We start from the raw sequence: 20,424 nt of genomic DNA on the forward strand, positions 1-20,424 counted from the left end.
GTGAATTCAGTTAGTTCCTAGTAGCCTGCTCTTGTAATATGTGTACTTTTCAAGATTTATAAAAATTTGGTCAGCCAAATCTGAGTAACATGGTGAATTCCGTTAGTTCCCAATAGGCCGCAGTAGTAATAAGTGGACTGTTCGGGATATAGAAAAATTTAGACGAATGGAATCAAAATTTCTAGGCGAATTCAGTGAGTTCCCAATGGGACATGCTTGTATGAGTTTGCTTTTCAATATCGAGCAACATTTTAAGGAACGGAATCTAAGTATCATGGTGAATTGAATAGGTTCCCAATAGGATTCGCATGTAATAAGCTTGTTATTCAAGATAGAGCAACGTTTAACGAACTGAAACACTGTTTCTTTTGAATTCAGTTAGTTCCTAGTAGCCTGCTCTTGTAATATGTGTACTTTTAAAGATTTATAAAAATTTGGTCAGCCGAATCTGAGTAACATGGTGAATTCGGTTAGTTCCCAATAGGCCGCAGTAGTAATAAGTAGACTGTTCGGGATATAGAAAAATTTTCACGATGGGAATCAAAATTTCTAGGAGAATTCAGTGAGTTCCCAATGGGACATGCTTGTATGAGTTTCCTTTTCAATATCGAGCAACATTTTAAGGAACGGAATCCAAGTATCATGGCGAATTGAGTAGGTTCCCAATAGGATTCGCATGTAATAAGCTTGTTATTCAAGATAGAGCAACGTTTTAACGAACTGAAACCTGTTTCTTTGTGAATTCAGTTAGTTCCTAATAGCCTGCTCTTGTAATATGTGTACTTTTCAAGATTTATAAAAATTTGGTCAGCCAAATCTGAGTAACATGGTGAACTCCGTTAGTTCCCAATAGGCCGCAGTAGTAATAAGTGGACTGTTCGGGATATAGAAAAATTTTCACGAATGGAATCAAAATTTCTAGGCGAATTCAGTGAGTTCCCAATGGGACATGCTTGTATGAGTTTGCTTTTCAATATCGAGCAACATTTTAAGGAACGGAATCTAAGTATCATGGTGAATTGAATAGGTTCCCAATAGGATTCGCATGTAATAAGCTTGTTATTCAAGATAGAGCAACGTTTTAACGAACTGAAACACTGTTTCTTTGTGAATTCAGTTAGTTCCTAGTAGCCTGCTCTTGTAATATGTGTACTTTTAAAGATTTATAAAAATTTGGTCAGCCGAATCTGAGTAACATGGTGAATTCGGTTAGTTCCCAATAGGCCGCAGTAGTAATAAGTGGACTGTTCGGGATGTAGAAAAATTTTCACGAATGGAATCAAAATTTCTAGGCGAATTCAGTGAGTTCCCAATGGGACATGCTTGTATGAGTTTGCTTTTCAATATCGAGCAACATTTTAAGGAACGGAATCCAAGTATAATGGCGAATTGAGTAGGTTCCCAATAGGATTCGCATGTAATAAGCTTGTTATTCAAGATAGAGCAACGTTTTAACGAACTGAAACACTGTTTCTTTGTGAATTCAGTTAGTTCCTAGTAGCCTGCTCTTGTAATATGTGTACTTTTCAAGATTTATACAAATTTGGTGACCCGAATCTGAGTAACATGGTGAATTCGGTTAGTTCCCAATAGGCCGCATTAGTAATAAGTGGACTGTTCGGGATATAGAAAAATTTTCACGATTGGAATCAAAATTTCTAGGCGAATTCAGTGAGTTCCCAATGGGACATGCTTGTATGAGTTTGCTTTTCAATATCGAGCAACATTTTAAGGAACGGAATCCAAGTATCATGGCGAATTGAGTAGGTTCCCAATAGGATTCGCATGTAATAAGCTTGTTATTCAAGATAGAGCAACGTTTTAACGAACTGAAACACTGTTTCTTTGTGAATTCAGTTAGTTCCTAGTAGCCTGCTCTTGTAATATGTGTACTTTTAAAGATTTATAAAAATTTGGTCAGCCGAATCTGAGTAACATGGTGAATTCGGTTAGTTCCCAATAGGCCGCAGTAGTAATAAGTGGACTGTTCGGGATATAGAAAAATTTTCACGAATGGAATCAAAATTTCTAGGCGAATTCAGTGAGTTCCCAATGGGACATGCTTGTATGAGTTTGCTTTTCAATATCGAGCAACATTTTAAGGAACGATATCTAAGTATCATTGTGAATTGAATAGGTTCCCAATAGGATTCGCATGTAATAAGCTTGTTATTCAAGATAGAGCAACGTTTTAACGAACTGAAACACTGTTTCTTTGTGAATTCAGTTAGTTCCTAGTAGCCTGCTCTTGTAATCTGTGTACTTTTAAAGATTTATAAAAATTTGGTCAGCCAAATCTGAGTAACATGGTGAATTCCGTTAGTTCCCATTAGGCCGCAGTAGTAATAAGTGGACTGTTCGGGATATAGAAAAATTTTCACGAATGGAATCAAAATTTCTAGGCGAATTCAGTGAGTTCCCAATGGGACATGCTTGTATGAGTTTGCTTTTCAATATCGAGCAACATTTTAAGGAACGGAATCTTAGTATCATGGCGAATTGAATAGGTTCCCAATAGGATTCGCATGTAATAAGCTTGTTATTCAAGATAGAGCAACGTTTTAACGAACTGAAACACTGTTTCTTTGTGAATTCAGTTAGTTCCTAGTAGCCTGCTCTTGTAATATGTGTACTTTTCAAGATTTATACAAATTTGGTGAGCCGAATCTGAGTAACATGGTGAATTCGGTTAATTCCCAATAGGCCGCAGTAGTAATAAGTGGACTGTTCGGGATATAGAAAAATTTTCACGATTGGAATCAAAATTTCTAGGCGAATTCAGTGAGTTCCCAATGGGACATGCTTGTATGAGTTTGCTTTTCAATATCGAGCAACATTTTAAGGAACGGAATCTAAGTATCATGGTGAATTGAATAGGTTCCCAATAGGATTCGCATGTAATAAGCTTGTTATTCAAGATAGAGCAACGTTTTAACGAACTGAAACACTGTTTCTTCGTGAATTCAGTTAGTTCCTAGTAGCCTGCTCTTGTAATATGTGTACTTTTCAAGATTTATACAAATTTGGTGACCCGAATCTGAGTAACATGGTGAATTCGGTTAGTTCCCAATAGGCCGCAGTAGTAATAAGTGGACTGTTCGGGATATAGAAAAATTTTCACGATTGGAATCAAAATTTCTAGGCGAATTCAGTGAGTTCCCAATGGGACATGCTTGTATGAGTTTGCTTTTCAATATCGAGCAACATTTTAAGGAACGGAATCCAAGTATCATGGCGAATTGAGTAGGTTCCCAATAGGATTCGCATGTAATAAGCTTGTTATTCAAGATAGAGCAACGTTTTAACGAACTGAAACACTGTTTCTTTGTGAATTCAGTTAGTTCCTAGTAGCCTGCTCTTGTAATATGTGTACTTTTAAAGATTTATAAAAATTTGGTCAGCCGAATCTGAGTAACATGGTGAATTCGGTTAGTTCCCAATAGGCCGCAGTAGTAATAAGTGGACTGTTCGGGATATAGAAAAATTTTCACGAATGGAATCAAAATTTCTAGGCGAATTCAGTGAGTTCCCAATGGGACATGCTTGTATGAGTTTGCTTTTCAATATCGAGCAACATTTTAAGGAACGGAATCCAAGTATCATGGTGAATTGAATAGATTCCCAATAGGATTCGCATGTAATAAGCTTGTTATTCAAGATAGAGCAACGTTTAAACGAACTGAAACACTGTTTCTTTGTGAATTCAGTTAGTTCCTAGTAGCCTGCTCTTGTAATCTGTGTACTTTTAAAGATTTATAAAAATTTGGTCAGCCGAATCTGAGTAACATGGTGAATTCGGTTAGTTCCCAATAGGCCGCAGTAGTAATAAGTGGACTGTTCGGGATATAGAAAAATTTTCACGAATGGAATCAAAATTTCTAGGCGAATTCAGTGAGTTCCCAATGGGACATGCTTGTATGAGTGTGCTTTTCAATATCGAGCAACATTTTAAGGAACGGAATCCAAGTATCATGGCGAATTGAGTAGGTTCCCAATAGGATTCGCATGTAATAAGCTTGTTATTCAAGATAGAGCAACGTTTAAACGAACTGAAACACTGTTTCTTTGTGAATTCAGTTAGTTCCTAGTAGCCTGCTCTTGTAATCTGTGTACTTTTAAAGATTTATAAAAATTTGGTCAGCCGAATCTGAGTAACATGGTGAATTCGGTTAGTTCCCAATAGGCCGCAGTAGTAATAAGTGGAATGTTCGGGATATAGAAAAATTTTCACGAATGGAATCAAAATTTCTAGGCGAATTCAGTGAGTTCCCAATGGGACATGCTTGTATGAGTTTGCTTTTCAATATCGAGCAACATTTTAAGGAACGATATCTAAGTATCATGGTGAATTGAATAGGTTCCCAATAGGATTCGCATGTAATAAGCTTGTTATTCAAGATCGAGCAACGTTTTAACGAACTGAAACACTGTTTCTTTGTGAATTCAGTTAGTTCCTAGTAGCCTGCTCTTGTAATATGTGTACTTTTAAAGATTGATACAAATTTGGTGAGCCGAATCTGAGTAACATGGTGAATTCGGTTAATTCCCAATAGGCCGCAGTAGTAATAAGTGGACTGTTCGGGATATAGAAAAATTTTCACGATTGGAATCAAAATTTCTAGGCGAATTCAGTGAGTTCCCAATGGGACATGCTTGTATGAGTTTGCTTTTCAATATCGAGCAACATTTTAAGGAACGGAGTCCAAGTATCATGGCGAATTGAGTAGGTTCCCAATAGGATTCGCATGTAATAAGCTTGTTATTCAAGATAGAGCAACGTTTTAACGAACTGAAACACTGTTTCTTTGTGAATTCAGTTAGTTCCTAGTAGCCTGCTCTTGTAATATGTGTACTTTTAAAGATTTATAAAAATTTGGTCAGCCGAATCTGAGTAACATGGTGAATTCGGTTAGTTCCCAATAGGCCGCAGTAGTAATAAGTGGACTGTTCGGGATATAGAAAAATTTTCACGAATGGAATCAAAATTTCTAGGCGAATTCAGTGAGTTCCCAATGGGACATGCTTGTATGAGTTTGCTTTTCAATATCGAGCAACATTTTAAGGAACGATATCTAAGTATCATGGTGAATTGAATAGGTTCCCAATAGGATTCGCATGTAATAAGCTTGTTATTCAAGATCGAGCCACGTTTTAACGAACTGAAACACTGTTTCTTTGTGAATTCAGTTAGTTCCTAGTAGCCTGCTCTTGTAATATGTGTACTTTTAAAGATTGATACAAATTTGGTGAGCCGAATCTGAGTAACATGGTGAATTCGGTTAATTCCCAATAGGCCGCAGTAGTAATAAGTGGACTGTTCGGGATATAGAAAAATTTTCACGATTGGAATCAAAATTTCTAGGCGAATTCAGTGAGTTCCCAATGGGACATGCTTGTATGAGTTTGCTTTTCAATATCGAGCAACATTTTAAGGAACGGAGTCCAAGTATCATGGCGAATTGAGTAGGTTCCCAATAGGATTCGCATGTAATAAGCTTGTTATTTAAGATAGAGCAACGTTTTAACGAACTGAAACACTGTTTCTTTGTGAATTCAGTTAGTTCCTAGTAGCCTGCTCTTGTAATATGTGTACTTTTAAAGATTTATAAAAATTTGGTCAGCCGAATCTGAGTAACATGGTGAATTCGGTTAGTTCCCAATAGGCCGCAGTAGTAATAGGTGGACTGTTCGGGATATAGAAAAATTTTCACGAATGGAATCAAAATTTCTAGGCGAATTCAGTGAGTTCCCAATGGGACATGCTTGTATGAGTTTGCTTTTCAATATCGAGCAACATTTTAAGGAACGGAGTCCAAGTATCATGGCGAATTGAGTAGATTCCCAATAGGATTCGCATGTAATAAGCTTGTTATTCAAGATAGAGCAACGTTTTAACGAACTGAAACACTGTTTCTTTGTGAATTCAGTTAGTTCCTAGTAGCCTGCTCTTGTAATATGTGTACTTTTAAAGATTTATAAAAATTTGGTCAGCCGAATCTGAGTAACATGGTGAATTCGGTTAGTTCCCAATAGGCCGCAGTAGTAATAGGTGGACTGTTCGGGATATAGAAAAATTTTCACGAATGGAATCAAAATTTCTAGGCGAATTCAGTGAGTTCCCAATGGGACATGCTTGTATGAGTTTGCTTTTCAATATCGAGCAACATTTTAAGGAACGGAATCCAAGTATCATTGTGAATTGAGTAGATTCCCAATAGGATTCGCATGTAATAAGCTTGTTATTCAAGATAGAGCAACGTTTAAACGAACTGAAACACTGTTTCTTTGTGAATTCAGTTAGTTCCTAGTAGCCTGCTCTTGTAATATGTGTACTTTTAAAGATTTATAAAAATTTGGTCAGCCGAATCTGAGTAACATGGTGAATTCGGTTAGTTCCCAATAGGCGGCAGTAGTAATAAGTGGACTGTTCGGGATATAGAAAAATTTTCACGATTGGAATCAAAATTTCTAGGCGAATTCAGTGAGTTCCCAATGGGACATGCTTGTATGATTTTGGTTTTCAATATCGAGCAACATTTTAAGGAACGGAATCTAAGTATCATGGTGAATTGAATAGGTTCCCAATAGGATTCGCATGTAATAAGCTTGTTATTCAAGATAGAGCAACGTTTTAACGAACTGAAACACTGTTTCTTTGTGAATTCAGTTAGTTCCTAGTAGCCAGCTCTTGTAATATGTGTACTTTTAAAGATTTATAAAAATTTGGTGAGCCGAATCTGAGTAACATGGTGAATTCGGTTAGTTCCCAATAGGCCGCAGTAGTAATAAGTGGACTGTTCGGGATATAGAAAAATTTTCAAGAAAGAATCAAAATTTCTAGGCGTATTCAGGGAGTTCCCAATGGGTCATGCTTGTATGAGTTTGCTTTTCAATATCGAGCAACATTTTAAGGAACGGAATCCAAGTATCATGGCGAATTGAGTAGGTTCCCAATAGGATTCGCATGTAATAAGCTTGTTATTCAAGATAGAGCAAAGTTTTAACGAACTGAAACACTGTTTCTTTGTGAATTCAGTTAGTTCCTAGTAGCCTGCTCTTGTAATCTGTGTACTTTTAAAGATTTATAAAAATTTGGTCAGCCGAATCTGAGTAACATGGTGAATTCGGTTAGTTCCCAATAGGCCGCAGTAGTAATAAGTGGACTGTTCGGGATATAGAAAAATTTTCACGATTGGAATCAAAATTTCTAGGCGAATTCAGTGAGTTCCCAATGGGACATGCTTGTATGAGTTTGCTTTTCAATATCGAGCAACATTTTAAGGAACGGAATCCAAGTATCATGGCGAATTGAGTAGGTTCCCAATAGGATTCGCATGTAATAAGCTTGTTATTCAAGATAGAGCAACGTTTTAACAAACTGAAACACTGTTTCTTTGTGAATTCAGTTAGTTCCTAGTAGCCTGCTCTTGTAATATGTGTACTTTTCAAGATTTATAAAAATTTGGTCATCCAAATCTGAGTAACATGGTGAATTCGGTTAGTTCCCAATAGGCCGCAGTAGTAATAAGTGGACTGTTCGGTATATAGAAAAATTTTCACGAATGGAATCAAAATTTCTAGGCGAATTCAGTGAGTTCCCAATGGGACATGCTTGTATGAGTTTGCTTTTCAATATCGAGCAACATTTTAAGGAACGGAATCTAAGTATCATGGCGAATTGAATAGGTTCCCAATAGGATTCGCATGTAATAAGCTTGTTATTCAAGATAGAGCAACGTTTTAACGAACTGAAACACTGTTTCTTTGTGAATTCAGTTAGTTCCTAGTAGCCTGCTCTTGTAATATGTGTACTTTTCAAGATTTATACAAATTTGGTGAGCCGAATCTGAGTAACATGGTGAATTCGATTAATTCCCAATAGGCCGCAGTAGTAATAAGTGGACTGTTCGGGATATAGAAAAATTTTCACGATTGGAATCAAAATTTCTAGGCGAATTCAGTGAGTTCCCAATGGGACATGCTTGTATGAGTTTGCTTTTCAATATCGAGCAACATTTTAAGGAACGGAATCTAAGTATCATGGTGAATTGAATAGGTTCCCAATAGGATTCACATGTAATAAGCTTGTTATTCTAGATAGAGCAACGTTTTAACGAACTGAAACACTGTTTCTTCGTGAATTCAGTTAGTTCCTAGTAGCCTGCTCTTGTAATATGTGTACTTTTCAAGATTTATACAAATTTGGTGACCCGAATCTGAGTAACATGGTGAATTCGGTTAGTTCCCAATAGGCCGCAGTAGTAATAAGTGGACTGTTCGGGATATAGAAAAATTTTCACGATTGGAATCAAAATTTCTAGGCGAATTCAGTGAGTTCCCAATGGGACATGCTTGTATGAGTTTGCTTTTCAATATCGAGCAACATTTTAAGGAACGGAATCCAAGTATCATGGCGAATTGAGTAGGTTCCCAATAGGATTCGCATGTAATAAGCTTGTTATTCAAGATAGAGCAACGTTTTAACGAACTGAAACACTGTTTCTTTGTGAATTCAGTTAGTTCCTAGTAGCCTGCTCTTGTAATATGTGTACTTTTCAAGATTTATACAAATTTGGTGACCCGAATCTGAGTAACATGGTGAATTCGGTTAGTTCCCAATAGGCCGCAGTAGTAATAAGTGGACTGTTCCGGATATAGAAAAATTTTCACGATTGGAATCAAAATTTCTAGGCGAATTCAGTGAGTTCCCAATGGGACATGCTTGTATGAGTTTGCTTTTCAATATCGAGCAACATTTTAAGGAACGGAATCCAAGTATCATGGTGAATTGAATAGATTCCCAATAGGATTCGCATGTAATAAGCTTGTTATTCAAGATAGAGCAACGTTTAAACGAACTGAAACACTGTTTCTTTGTGAATTCAGTTAGTTCCTAGTAGCCTGCTCTTGTAATCTGTGTACTTTTAAAGATTTATAAAAATTTGGTCAGCCGAATCTGAGTAACATGGTGAATTCGGTTAGTTCCCAATAGGCCGCAGTAGTAATAAGTGGACTGTTCGGGATATAGAAAAATTTTCACGAATGGAATCAAAATTTCTAGGCGAATTCAGTGAGTTCCCAATGGGACATGCTTGTATGAGTGTGCTTTTCAATATCGAGCAACATTTTAAGGAACGGAATCCAAGTATCATGGCGAATTGAGTAGGTTCCCAATAGGATTCGCATGTAATAAGCTTGTTATTCAAGATAGAGAAACGTTTAAACGAACTGAAACACTGTTTCTTTGTGAATTCAGTTAGTTCCTAGTAGCCTGCTCTTGTAATCTGTGTACTTTTAAAGATTTATAAAAATTTGGTCAGCCGAATCTGAGTAACATGGTGAATTCGTTTAGTTCCCAATAGGCCGCAGTAGTAATAAGTGGACTGTTCGGGATATAGAAAAATTTTCACGAATGGAATCAAAATTTCTAGGCGAATGGGACATGCTTGTATGAGTTTGCTTTTCAATATCGAGCAACATTTTAAGGAACGATATCTAAGTATCATGGTGAATTGAATAGGTTCCCAATAGGATTCGCATGTAATAAGCTTGTTATTCAAGATCGAGCAACGTTTTAACGAACTGAAACACTGTTTCTTTGTGAATTCAGTTAGTTCCTAGTAGCCTGCTCTTGTAATATGTGTACTTTTAAAGATTGATACAAATTTGGTGAGCCGAATCTGAGTAACATGGTGAATTCGGTTAATTCCCAATAGGCCGCAGTAGTAATAAGTGGACTGTTCGGGATATAGAAAAATTTTCACGATTGGAATCAAAATTTCTAGGCGAATTCAGTGAGTTCCCAATGGGACATGCTTGTATGAGTTTGCTTTTCAATATCGAGCAACATTTTAAGGAACGGAGTCCAAGTATCATGGCGAATTGAGTAGGTTCCCAATAGGATTCGCATGTAATAAGCTTGTTATTCAAGATAGAGCAACGTTTTAACGAACTGAAACACTGTTTCTTTGTGAATTCAGTTAGTTCCTAGTAGCCTGCTCTTGTAATCTGTGTACTTTTAAAGATTTATAAAAATTTGGTCAGCCGAATCTGAGTAACATGGTGAATTCGGTTAGTTCCCAATAGGCCGCAGTAGTAATAAGTGGACTGTTCGGGATATAGAAAAATTTTCACGAATGGAATCAAAATTTCTAGGCGAATTCAGTGAGTTCCCAATGGGACATGCTTGTATGAGTTTGCTTTTCAATATCGAGCAACATTTTAAGGAACGATATCTAAGTATCATGGTGAATTGAATAGGTTCCCAATAGGATTCGCATGTAATAAGCTTGTTATTCAAGATCGAGCCACGTTTTAACGAACTGAAACACTGTTTCTTTGTGAATTCAGTTAGTTCCTAGTAGCCTGCTCTTGTAATATGTGTACTTTTCAAGATTTATACAAATTTGGTGAGCCGAATCTGAGTAACATGGTGAATTCGGTTAGTTCCCAATAGGCCGCAGTAGTAATAAGTGGACTGTTCGGGATATAGAAAAATTTTCACGAATGGAATCAAAATTTCTAGGCGAATTCAGTGAGTTCCCAATGGGACATGCTTGTATGAGTGTGCTTTTCAATATCGAGCAACATTTTAAGGAACGGAATCCAAGTATCATGGCGAATTGAGTAGGTTCCCAATAGGATTCGCATGTAATAAGCTTGTTATTCAAGATAGAGAAACGTTTAAACGAACTGAAACACTGTTTCTTTGTGAATTCAGTTAATTCCTAGTAGCCTGCTCTTGTAATCTGTGTACTTTTAAAGATTTATAAAAATTTGGTCAGCCGAATCTGAGTAACATGGTGAATTCGTTTAGTTCCCAATAGGCCGCAGTAGTAATAAGTGGACTGTTCGGGATATAGAAAAATTTTCACGAATGGAATCAAAATTTCTAGGCGAATGGGACATGCTTGTATGAGTTTGCTTTTCAATATCGAGCAACATTTTAAGGAACGATATCTAAGTATCATGGTGAATTGAATAGGTTCCCAATAGGATTCGCATGTAATAAGCTTGTTATTCAAGATCGAGCAACGTTTTAACGAACTGAAACACTGTTTCTTTGTGAATTCAGTTAGTTCCTAGTAGCCTGCTCTTGTAATATGTGTACTTTTAAAGATTGATACAAATTTGGTGAGCCGAATCTGAGTAACATGGTGAATTCGGTTAATTCCCAATAGGCCGCAGTAGTAATAAGTGGACTGTTCGGGATATAGAAAAATTTTCACGATTGGAATCAAAATTTCTAGGCGAATTCAGTGAGTTCCCAATGGGACATGCTTGTATGAGTTTGCTTTTCAATATCGAGCAACATTTTAAGGAACGGAATCCAAGTATCATTGCGAATTGAGTAGGTTCCCAATAGGATTCGCATGTAATAAGCTTGTTATTCAAGATAGAGCAAAGTTTTAACGAACTGAAACACTGTTTCTTTGTGAATTCAGTTAGTTCCTAGTAGCCTGCTCTTGTAATCTGTGTACTTTTAAAGATTTATAAAAATTTGGTGAGCCGAATCTGAGTAACATGGTGAATTCGGTTAGTTCCCAATAGGCCGCAGTAGTAATAAGTGGACTGTTCGGGATATAGAAAAATTTTCACGAATGGAATCAAAATTTCTAGGCGAATTCAGTGAGTTCCCAATGGGACATGCTTGTATGAGTGTGCTTTTCAATATCGAGCAACATTTTAAGGAACGGAATCCAAGTATCATGGCGAATTGAGTAGGTTCCCAATAGGATTCGCATGTAATAAGCTTGTTATTCAAGATAGAGCAACGTTTAAACGAACTGAAACACTGTTTCTTTGTGAATTCAGTTAGTTCCTAGTAGCCTGCTCTTGTAATCTGTGTACTTTTAAAGATTTATAAAAATTTGGTCAGCCGAATCTGAGTAACATGGTGAATTCGTTTAGTTCCCAATAGGCCGCAGTAGTAATAAGTGGACTGTTCGGGATATAGAAAAATTTTCACGAATGGAATCAAAATTTCTAGGCGAATTCAGTGAGTTCCCAATGGGACATGCTTGTATGAGTTTGCTTTTCAATATCGAGCAACATTTTAAGGAACGATATCTAAGTATCATGGTGAATTGAATAGGTTCCCAATAGGATTCGCATGTAATAAGCTTGTTATTCAAGATCGAGCAACGTTTTAACGAACTGAAACACTGTTTCTTTGTGAATTCAGTTAGTTCCTAGTAGCCTGCTCTTGTAATATGTGTACTTTTAAAGATTGATACAAATTTGGTGAGCCGAATCTGAGTAACATGGTGAATTCGGTTAATTCCCAATAGGCCGCAGTAGTAATAAGTGGACTGTTCGGGATATAGAAAAATTTTCACGATTGGAATCAAAATTTCTAGGCGAATTCAGTGAGTTCCCAATGGGACATGCTTGTATGAGTTTGCTTTTCAATATCGAGCAACATTTTAAGGAACGGAATCCAAGTATCATGGCGAATTGAGTAGGTTCCCAATAGGATTCGCATGTAATAAGCTTGTTATTCAAGATAGAGCAACGTTTTAACGAACTGAAACACTGTTTCTTTGTGAATTCAGTTAGTTCCTAGTAGCCTGCTCTTGTAATCTGTGTACTTTTAAAGATTTATAAAAATTTGGTCAGCCGAATCTGAGTAACATGGTGAATTCGGTTAGTTCCCAATAGGCCGCAGTAGTAATAAGTGGACTGTTCGGGATATAGAAAAATTTTCACGAATGGAATCAAAATTTCTAGGCGAATTCAGTGAGTTCCCAATGGGACATGCTTGTATGAGTTTGCTTTTCAATATCGAGCAACATTTTAAGGAACGATATCTAAGTATCATGGTGAATTGAATAGGTTCCCAATAGGATTCGCATGTAATAAGCTTGTTATTCAAGATCGAGCCACGTTTTAACGAACTGAAACACTGTTTCTTTGTGAATTCAGTTAGTTCCTAGTAGCCTGCTCTTGTAATATGTGTACTTTTCAAGATTTATACAAATTTGGTGAGCCGAATCTGAGTAACATGGTGAATTCGGTTAATTCCCAATAGGCCGCAGTAGTAATAAGTGGACTGTTCAGGATATAGAAAAATTTTCACGATTGGAATCAAAATTTCTAGGCGAATTCAGTGAGTTCCCAATGGGACATGCTTGTATGAGTTTGCTTTTCAATATCGAGCAACATTTTAAGGAACGGAGTCCAAGTATCATGGCGAATTGAGTAGGTTCCCAATAGGATTCGCATGTAATAAGCTTGTTATTCAAGATAGAGCAACGTTTTAACGAACTGAAACACTGTTTCTTTGTGAATTCAGTTAGTTCCTAGTAGCCTGCTCTTGTAATATGTGTACTTTTAAAGATTTATAAAAATTTGGTCAGCCGAATCTGAGTAACATGGTGAATTCGGTTAGTTCCCAATAGGCCGCAGTAGTAATAGGTGGACTGTTCGGGATATAGAAAAATTTTCACGAATGGAATCAAAATTTCTAGGCGAATTCAGTGAGTTCCCAATGGGACATGCTTGTATGAGTTTGCTTTTCAATATCGAGCAACATTTTAAGGAACGGAATCCAAGGATCATTGTGAATTGAGTAGATTCCCAATAGGATTCGCATGTAATAAGCTTGTTATTCAAGATAGAGCAACGTTTAAACGAACTGAAACACTGTTTCTTTGTGAATTCAGTTAGTTCCTAGTAGCCTGCTCTTGTAATATGTGTACTTTTAAAGATTTATAAAAATTTGGTCAGCCGAATCTGAGTAACATGGTGAATTCGGTTAGTTCCCAATAGGCCGCAGTAGTAATAAGTGGACTGTTCGGGATATAGAAAAATTTTCACGATTGGAATCAAAATTTCTAGGCGAATTCAGTGAGTTCCCAATGGGACATGCTTGTATGAGTTTGGTTTTCAATATCGAGCAACATTTTAAGGAACGGAATCTAAGTATCACGGTGAATTGAATAGGTTCCCAATAGGATTCGCATGTAATAAGCTTGTTATTCAAGATAGAGCAACGTTTTAACGAACTGAAACACTGTTTCTTTGTGAATTCAGTTAGTTCCTAGTAGCCAGCTCTTGTAATATGTGTACTTTTAAAGATTTATAAAAATTTGGGGAGCCGAATCTGAGTAACATGGTGAATTCGGTTAGTTCCCAATAGGCCGCAGTAGTAATAAGTGGACTGTTCGGGATATAGAAAAATTTTCAAGAAAGAATCAAAATTTCTAGGCGTATTCAGTGAGTTCCCAATGGGTCATGCTTGTATGAGTTTGCTTTTCAATATCGAGCAACATTTTAAGGAACGGAATCCAAGTATCATTGCGAATTGAGTAGGTTCCCAATAGGATTCGCATGTAATAAGCTTGTTATTCAAGATAGAGCAAAGTTTTAACGAACTGAAACACTGTTTCTTTGTGAATTCAGTTAGTTCCTAGTAGCCTGCTCTTGTAATATGTGTACTTTTCAAGATTTATACAAATTTGGTGACCCGAATCTGAGTAACATGGTGAATTCGGTTAGTTCCCAATAGGCCGCAGTAGTAATAAGTGGACTGTTCGGGATATAGAAAAATTTTCACGATTGGAATCAAAATTTCTAGGCGAATTCAGTGAGTTCCCAATGGGACATGCTTGTATGAGTGTGCTTTTCAATATCGAGCAACATTTTAAGGAACGGAATCCAAGTATCATGGCGAATTGAGTAGGTTCCCAATAGGATTCGCATGTAATAAGCTTGTTATTCAAGATAGAGCAACGTTTTAACGAACTGAAACACTGTTTCTTTGTGAATTCAGTTAGTTCCTAGTAGCCTGCTCTTGTAATATGTGTACTTTTAAAGATTTATAAAAATTTGGTCAGCCGAATCTGAGTAACATGGTGAATTCGGTTAGTTCCCAATAGGCCGCAGTAGTAATAAGTGGACTGTTCGGGATATAGAAAAATTTTCACGAATGGAATCAAAATTTCTAGGCGAATTCAGTGAGTTCCCAATGGGACATGCTTGTATGAGTTTGCTTTTCAATATCGAGCAACATTTTAAGGAACGGAATCCAAGTATCATGGTGAATTGAATAGATTCCCAATAGGATTCGCATGTAATAAGCTTGTTATTCAAGATAGAGCAACGTTTAAACGAACTGAAACACTGTTTCTTTGTGAATTCAGTTAGTTCCTAGTAGCCTGCTCTTGTAATATGTGTACTTTTAAAGATTGATACAAATTTGGTGAGCCGAATCTGAGTAACATGGTGAATTCGGTTAATTCCCAATAGGCCGCAGTAGTAATAAGTGGACTGTTCGGGATATAGAAAAATTTTCACGATTGGAATCAAAATTTCTAGGCGAATTCAGTGAGTTCCCAATGGGACATGCTTGTATGAGTTTGCTTTTCAATATCGAGCAACATTTTAAGGAACGGAGTCCAAGTATCATGGCGAATTGAGTAGGTTCCCAATAGGATTCGCATGTAATAAGCTTGTTATTCAAGATAGAGCAACGTTTTAACGAACTGAAACACTGTTTCTTTGTGAATTCAGTTAGTTCCTAGTAGCCAGCTCTTGTAATATGTGTACTTTTAAAGATTTATAAAAATTTGGTGAGCCGAATCTGAGTAACATGGTGAATTCGGTTAGTTCCCAATAGGCCGCAGTAGTAATAAGTGGACTGTTCGGGATATAGAAAAATTTTCAAGAAAGAATCAAAATTTCTAGGCGTATTCAGTGAGTTCCCAATGGGTCATGCTTGTATGAGTTTGCTTTTCAATATCGAGCAACATTTTAAGGAACGGAATCCAAGTATCATTGCGAATTGAGTAGGTTCCCAATAGGATTCGCATGTAATAAGCTTGTTATTCAAGATAGAGCAAAGTTTTAACGAACTGAAACACTGTTTCTTTGTGAATTCAGTTAGTTCCTAGTAGCCTGCTCTTGTAATCTGTGTACTTTTAAAGATTTATAAAAATTTGGTCAGCCGAATCTGAGTAACATGGTGAATTCGGTTAGTTCCCAATAGGCCGCAGTAGTAATAAGTGGACTGTTCGGGATATAGAAAAATTTTCACGATTGGAATCAAAATTTCTAGGAGAATTCAGTGAGTTCCCAATGGGACATGCTTGTATGAGTTTCCTTTTCAATATCGAGCAACATTTTAAGGAACGGAATCCAAGTATCATGGCGAATTGAGTACGTTCCCAATAGGATTCGCATGTAATAAGCTTGTTATTCAAGATAGAGCAACGTTTTAACAAACTGAAACACTGTTTCTTTGTGAATTCAGTTAGTTCCTAGTAGCCTGCTCTTGTAATATGTGTACTTTACAAGATTTATAAAAATTTGGTCAGCCAAATCTGAGTAACATGGTGAATTCGGTTAGTTCCCAATAGGCCGCAGTAGTAATAAGTGGACTGTTCGGGATATAGAAAAATTTTCACGAATGGAATCAAAATTTCTAGGCGAATTCAGTGAGTTCCCAATGGGACATGCTTGTATGAGTTTGCTTTTCAATATCGAGCAACATTTTAAGGAACGGAATCTAAGTATCATGGTGAATTGAATAGGTTCCCAATAGGATTCGCATGTAATAAGCTTGTTATTCAAGATAGAGCAACGTTTTAACGAACTGAAACACTGTTTCTTTGTGAATTCAGTTAGTTCCTAGTAGCCTGCTCTTGTAATATGTGTACTTTCAAGATTTATACAAATTTGGTGAGCCGAATCTGAGTAACATGGTGAATTCGGTTAATTCCCAATAGGCCGCAGTAGTAATAAGTGGACTGTTCGGGATATAGAAAAATTTTCACGAATGGAATCAAAATTTCTAGGCGAATTCAGTGAGTTCCCAATGGGACATGCTTGTATGAGTTTGCTTTTCAATATCGAGCAACATTTTAAGGAACGGAATCCAAGTATCATGGTGAATTGAATAGGTTCCCAATAGGATTCGCATGTAATAAGCTTGTTATTCAAGATAGAGCAACGTTTTAACGAACTGAAACACTGTTTCTTCGTGAATTCAGTTAGTTCCTAGTAGCCTGCTCTTGTAATATGTGTACTTTAAAGATTTATAAAAATTTGGTCAGCCGAATCTGAGTAACATGGTGAATTCGGTTAGTTCCCAATAGGCCGCAGTAGTAATAAGTGGACTGTTCGGGATATAGAAAAATTTTCACGAATGGAATCAAAATTTCTAGGCGAATTCAGTGAGTTCCCAATGGGACATGCTTGTATGAGTTTGCTTTTCAATATCGAGCAACATTTTAAGGAACGGAATCCAAGTATCATGGTGAATTGAGTAGATTCCCAATAGGATTCGCATGTAATAAGCTTGTTATTCAAGATAGAGCAACGTTTAAACGAACTGAAACACTGTTTCTTTGTGAATTCAGTTAGTTCCTAGTAGCCTGCTCTTGTAATATGTGTACTTTTAAAGATTTATAAAAATTTTGTCAGCCGAATCTGAGTAACATGGTGAATTCGGATAGTTCCCAATAGGCCGCAGTAGTTATAAGTGGACTGTTCGGGATATAGAAAAATTTTCACGATTGGAATCAAAATTTCTAGGCGAATTCAGTGAGTTCCCAATGGGACATGCTTGTATGAGTTTGCTTTTCAATATCGAGCAACATTTTAAGGAACGGAATCCAAGTATCATGGCGAATTGAGTAGGTTCCCAATAGGATTCGCATGTAATAAGCTTGTTATTCAAGATAGAGCAACGTTTTAACGAACTGAAACACTGTTTCTTTGTGAATTCAGTTAGTTCCTAGTAGCCTGCTCTTGTAATATGTGTACTTTTCAAGATTTATAAAAATTTGGTCAGCCGAATCTGAGTAACATGGTGAATTCGGTTAGTTCCCAATAGGCCGCAGTAGTAATAAGTGGACTGTTCGGGATATAGAAAAATTTTCACGATTGGAATCAAAATTTCTAGGCGAATTCAGTGAGTTCCCAATGGGACATGCTTGTATGATTTTGGTTTTCAATATCGAGCAACATTTTAAGGAACGGAATCTAAGTATCATGGTGAATTGAATAGGTTCCCAATAGGATTCGCATGTAATAAGCTTGTTATTCAAGATAGAGCAACGTTTAAACGAACTGAAACACTGTTTCTTTGTGAATTCAGTTAGTTCCTAGTAGCCAGCTCTTGTAATATGTGTACTTTTAAAGATTTATAAAAATTTGGTGAGCCGAATCTGAGTTACATGGTGAATTCGGTTAGTTCCCAATAGGCCGCAGTAGTAATAAGTGGTCTGTTCGGGATATAGAAAAATTTTCAAGAAAGAATCAAAATTTCTAGGCATATTCAGTGAGTTCCCAATGGGTCATGCTTGTATGAGTTTGCTTTTCAATATCGAGCAACATTTTAAGGAACGGAATCCAAGTATCATTGCGAATTGAGTAGGTTCCCAATAGGATTCGCATGTAATAAGCTTGTTATTCAAGATAGAGCAAAGTTTTAACGAACTGAAACACTGTTTCTTTGTGAATTCAGTTAGTTCCTAGTAGCCTGCTCTTGTAATCTGTGTACTTTTAAAGATTTATAAAAATTTGGTGAGCCGAATCTGAGTAACATGGTGAATTCGGTTAGTTCCCAATAGGCCGCAGTAGTAATAAGTGGACTGTTCGGGATATAGAAAAATTTTCACGAATGGAATCAAAATTTCTAGGCGAATTCAGTGAGTTCCCAATGGGACATGCTTGTATGAGTTTGCTTTTCAATATCGAGCAACATTTTAAGGAACGGAATCCAAGTATCATGGTGAATTGAATAGGTTCCCAATAGGATTCGCATGTAATAAGCTTGTTATTCAAGATAGTGCAACGTTTTAACGAACTGAAACACTGTTTCTTCGTGAATTCAGTTAGTTCCTAGTAGCCTGCTCTTGTAATATGTGTACTTTTCAAGATTTATAAAAATTTGGTCAGCCGAATCTGAGTAACATGGTGAATTCGGTTAGTTCCCAATAGGCCGCAGTAGTAATAAGTGGACTGTTCGGGATATAGAAAAATTTTCACGATTGGAATCAAAATTTCTAGGCGAATTCAGTGAGTTCCCAATGGGACATGCTTGTATGAGTTTGCTTTTCAATATCGAGCAACATTTTAAGGAACGGAGTCCAAGTATCATGGCGAATTGAGTAGGTTCCCAATAGGATTCGCATGTAATAAGCTTGTTATTCAAGATAGAGCAACGTTTTAACGAACTGAAATACTGTTTCTTTGTGAATTCAGTTAGTTCCTAGTAGCCAGCTCTTGTAATATGTGTACTTTTAAAGATTTATAAAAATTTGGTGAGCCGAATCTGAGTAACATGGTGAATTCGGTTAGTTCCCAATAGGCCGCAGTAGTAATAAGTGGACTGTTCGGGATATAGAAAAATTTTCAAGAAAGAATCAAAATTTCTAGGCGTATTCAGTGAGTTCCCAATGGGTCATGCTTGTATGAGTTTGCTTTTCAATATCGAGCAACATTTTAAGGAACGGAATCCAAGTATCATTGCGAATTGAGTAGGTTCCCAATAGGATTCGCATGTAATAAGCTTGTTATTCAAGATAGAGCAAAGTTTTAACGAACTGAAACACTGTTTCTTTGTGAATTCAGTTAGTTCCTAGTAGCCTGCTCTTGTAATCTGTGTACTTTTAAAGATTTATAAAAATTTGGTCAGCCGAATCTGAGTAACATGGTGAATTCGGTTAGTTCCCAATAGGCCGCAGTAGTAATAAGTGGACTGTTCGGGATATAGAAAAATTTTCACGATTGGAATCAAAATTTCTAGGAGAATTCAGTGAGTTCCCAATGGGACATGCTTGTATGAGTTTCCTTTTCAATATCGAGCAACATTTTAAGGAACGGAATCCAAGTATCATGGCGAATTGAGTAGGTTCCCAATAGGATTCGCATGTAATAAGCTTGTTATTCAAGATAGAGCAACGTTTTAACAAACTGAAACACTGTTTCTTTGTGAATTCAGTTAGTTCCTAGTAGCCTGCTCTTGTAATATGTGTACTTTACAAGATTTATAAAAATTTGGTCAGCCAAATCTGAGTAACATGGTGAATTCGGTTAGTTCCCAATAGGCCGCAGTAGTAATAAGTGGACTGTTCGGGATATAGAAAAATTTTCACGAATGGAATCAAAATTTCTAGGCGAATTCAGTGAGTTCCCAATGGGACATGCTTGTATGAGTTTGCTTTTCAATATCGAGCAACATTTTAAGGAACGGAATCTAAGTATCATGGTGAATTGAATAGGTTCCCAATAGGATTCGCATGTAATAAGCTTGTTATTCAAGATAGAGCAACGTTTTAACGAACTGAAACACTGTTTCTTTGTGAATTCAGTTAGTTCCTAGTAGCCTGCTCTTGTAATATGTGTACTTTCAAGATTTATACAAATTTGGTGAGCCGAATCTGAGTAACATGGTGAATTCGGTTAATTCCCAATAGG

The sequence above is a fragment of the Rattus norvegicus genome, chromosome 14 (assembly GCF_021556685.1).
Source record: "Rattus norvegicus strain SHRSP/BbbUtx chromosome 14, alternate assembly SHRSP_T2T, whole genome shotgun sequence".
In the NCBI taxonomy this organism is placed as follows: domain Eukaryota; kingdom Metazoa; phylum Chordata; class Mammalia; order Rodentia; family Muridae; genus Rattus; species Rattus norvegicus.